The following is a 4,079-nucleotide window of genomic DNA, read 5'->3' as shown; positions in this document are numbered from 1 at the left end:
AAGCAATGTTAAATTTTGGTTCAGTAGGAAAAGGGGAAGTTTTGTGACAAGGGGGATAAGGTAGACTAAGAGGTTGCCCCTGGAACTTAAAAACGGACAATCAGAAAAACAACTTCGCAAGATGCACTGACCGTCAAAGAAGCTGAAGCACCCAAAAGAAATGGTTGGATGAAAATATAACTTCGTACATCTACACACCGTTGTGGCTATGTAAATGATAAGAGTTGCAATTCTCTGTGGTGCGTGGAAAGACCATCTGAGTGTTGTATATTCTTCTTGTCTAGTGCTGTTCGCAGGCATGTTAGGTTATACAATGAAGCGCCGAACATACTGGTATAGGCTAGCGTATTCATATAAAGAGATACGTGAACAAGCAGAATACACCGTGCGGTCAACAACGCCTATACAAGGTAACAAGTGTCTGGCGCAGTTGTTAGATCGGTTACTGCTGCTACAATGGCAGGTTATCAAGATTTAAGTGAGTTTGAACGTCGTGTTATAGTCGTCGCACGAGCGATGGACACAGCATCTCTGAGGTAGCGACGAAGAGGGGATTTTTTCCCATACCGCCATTGCACGCGTGTACCGTGAATATCAGGAATACGGTAAAACTTCAAATCTCCGACATCGCTGCGGTCGGAAAAGCTTCTGCAAGAAAGTGACCAACGACGAGTGAAGATCATCGTTAAACGTGACAGAAGTGCAACCCTTCCGCAAATTGCTGAAGATTTCAGTGCCGAGCCACCAACAACTATCAGCGTGCGAACCATTCAACGAAACACCATCGATATAGGCTTTCGAGGCCGGACGAAGTGGCCGTGCGGTTAAAGGCGCTGCAATCTGGAACCGCAAGACCGCTACGGTCGCAGGTTCGAATCCTGCCTCGGGCATGGATGTTTGTGATGTCCTTACGTTAGTTAGGTTTAACTAGTTCTAAGTTCTAGGGGACTTATGACCTCAGCAGTTGAGTCCCATAGTACTCAGAGCCATTTGAACCATTTTTTTTTTTTTTAGGCTTTCGAAGCCGAAGGCCCTCTCGTACACTCTTGATTACTGGACGACACAAAGCTTTATGCCTCGCCTGGGTCCATCAACACCGACATTGAACTGTTGACGGCTGGAAACATTCTGCCTGGTCTCGTTTCAAATTGTATCGAGCGGATGGACGTGGACGGGTATGGAGACAACCTCGTGAATCCATGGACCCTGCATGTCAGCAGGGAACTGTTCAAGCTGGTGGAGATAGTGTAATGATGTGAGGCGTGTGTAGTTCGAGTGATATGGCGCCATTGATATGTCTAGATACGACTCTGATAGGTGACACGTGCGTAACCATCTTGTCTCATCACCTGCATCCATTCATGTCCATCGTGCATTCCGATGGATTTGCCAGGAGGACAATGCACACGGCCCTAATTGCTATTGAGTGGCTCCAGGAACACTCTTCCGAGTTTCAACACTTCCGCTGGCCATAAGACTCCCCAAACATGAACATTATTGAGCATATCTTGGATGAGTTGCAATGTGCTGTCCAGAAGAGATCTTCAGGCCCTCGTACTCTTACGGATTTAGGGACAGCCCTGCAGGATTCATGGTGTCAATTGCCTCCAGCACCACTTGAGACATTAGTTGAGTCCATGCCACGTCGTGCTGTGGCACTTTCGTGTGCTCGTGGGGGCCCTACACGATATTAGGCAGTTGTATCATTTTCTTTAGCTCGTCAGTGTATAATGGACGCGAACAGCAGTCAGATGTTGAGTTATCAGTGTGAAGGACACGGAGATGCCACGTACGCGTGTGAGAGAGCGTTATCAGCATCTGACTTTGTTTGAAAGGGGCGTCATTGTGGGTCTCCATTTTGCCGACTGTAGAATTACGAAATGTTCAGATTTGTGTGGCATTCAGATGCGACAGTGATCCGATGCTTGACTGCATAGGAATGTGAGGGATGACATACTCGTCGACAAGGTTCCCGTCGATCACGTCTGACCATCACAAGTGACCATCACAAGGGAGGATCCCCTTATTGTGCACCAAGAGCATCCCGTGCTATTATTCGGAGATTATCAGCAACCAGTCTATTGAATTAACCGTCCCATGCAGAGGCTCCAGTAAACACCACTACACAAACGGTTGCGTTTGTAGTGGTAACTTGACTGCATGGACTGCTGACGATGGCGTCGCGTTGTGTTTTGCTGCGAACCGCTGTTCTGCGCTGCCACAGGTGACCTTCGTCGGTGAAGATGGCGACGACTAGGAGAGAGGTCCCAGTCTTCCAATGTTTTGAGTAGACAAAGCGGTACTCCTAACAACATTGTGTGAGGAGGCATCGCCTATGACTTCAGGTCAGGTAATGATTAAGGGATCTCTGAAGGTATAACAGTACGGAATGGACACTGTGTATCCTCATGAGTTTCAACTCATGCTACAGTCTTGCGGTAACATTTTTCAGCACGGCAATGCTTGTCCAAATATGAGACATGTCTCTATGAACCGTCTGCGTCTTGCTCAAGTACTCTCGTCACCAGCAAGACCCCAGATCCGTCCCTGATAGAACATGCGTTGGACCAGCCCAGACGACGACTCCGTGCTGGTGTATGTATCTAGAGTATCAATAACGAGTTAGAACAGTTATGGGCCAGTTTGTCTCAGGAGACGATACAACTGCTTTATGACACCCATCCCAGCCGATTCAGTGCAAGCATCCAGGCGACATGGGGTGCAACGTCAGACTGATAAGTGGTCTCATACTGACAAGTTCTTGGTAAATTTGACTCGAACGTGTAATCACTGAAGTACCATCACATACCCTCTCATCTCGTAAAGTTTCATTCCGTTGCCTCCTTTTGGGAACTTTACTTTTTTTTACGATAATGTTGGAAGTTGAACAAATGAATTAAATTTGGGCTACGGCCGGGACTCGAACCCGGGTCTTCTTGCTTACTAGGCAGAAATGCTGACCATTACACCAGCGCAGCAAATCTATAAGATCACCTGAGGTTCACGACTTCCCCATTACGTCCAACGCTGGGTTGCTATTCCTTTTGGGAACTTTACTTTTTTTTACGATAATGTTGGAAGTTGAACAAATGAATTAAATTTGGGCTACGGCTGGGACACGAACCCGGGTCTTCTTGCTTACTAGACAGAAATGCTGACCATTACACCAGCGCAGCAAATCTATAAGATCACCTGAGGTTCACGACTTCCCCATTACGTCCAACTCTGGGCTGCTATTCCAATGCCGGAGAGCTCTGGCAATAGTGACGACTTAGGAAGAAAATAAGCTGAGGATATGAATTAATCTTTGTGCTGGGGAGGGCACTGGACTTGGGTAGTTCGTACAGCAATATTGGTCGCGGTGCTGCGCTGGTGAAATTGTCAGCATTTCTGCCTGCTAAGCAAGATGGCCCTCGTCCGTGGCACAAATTTTAACTCATTTCTTCATCTTCCATCATCATTGTACATAAATATGAGACAAATGTTTCGGGGAAAATTTAATTGTAAGATTTACTTATATTGTAAGGAAGTGTATTACGCCTGTATCGGTCATTACCTAATGAAGTCAGGCTGCTTATTTCATTTTCCTTAACTGAAAGCGGTCTCAATTCACACACCACGTCGATCAGGTGAGGTGACAGTTCAGTGACTCTAACGCAAGTAGAGAGAGGGTAGAGCGAATCGAGTAGTGCCTTTTTATAACTTAGCAGGTACCACCTCAGTAGTCTCTCTCTGTCTATGTAACACAGCAGTCGTATCAAATGCAGTGGCTTCGGCTTCATTTTGTTTATGTTGATATTGTATGTCCTCGGATAGTCCTCACTTGAAGTTTGAAGTAACTGGAAGTAAACTATAATATGTCGAGCAAACAATACTTTTGTGATTACCTAGGCTTTCCCGGCGTAATAAGTCATGAAAGTCTCTTCGGGTTTGCTGCCGGATCCTAAAATCAACTTGACTCGATATTTCGGCGATCCAACTGGTCGCCATCTTCAGGAAAATGCTGCTTCTGTTGATGAGTCCCGCTGAGAACTGACGCCAGGTTGCAAATCGACGTCCTATATATGCCACCGTTCAGT

The 4,079-nt window shown here is 46.3% G+C and overlaps 1 non-coding gene across 1 annotated transcript; it reads right to left on the bottom strand.

Annotated features, from left to right (window-relative positions):
* Window positions 1–2,905: 2,905 nt before the first annotated feature.
* On the bottom strand, window positions 2,906–2,978 carry Trnat-agu (transfer RNA threonine (anticodon AGU)). The gene has a single exon. It is a non-coding gene; the product is annotated as a tRNA-Thr (tRNA).
* Window positions 2,979–4,079: the final 1,101 nt, after the last annotated feature.

The sequence above is a fragment of the Schistocerca cancellata genome, chromosome 4 (assembly GCF_023864275.1).
Source record: "Schistocerca cancellata isolate TAMUIC-IGC-003103 chromosome 4, iqSchCanc2.1, whole genome shotgun sequence".
Classification (NCBI taxonomy): Eukaryota; Metazoa; Arthropoda; class Insecta; order Orthoptera; family Acrididae; genus Schistocerca; species Schistocerca cancellata.
The sequence above is the reverse complement of the archived record's forward strand: the minus strand, read 5'-3'. Positions and strand labels throughout refer to the sequence as shown.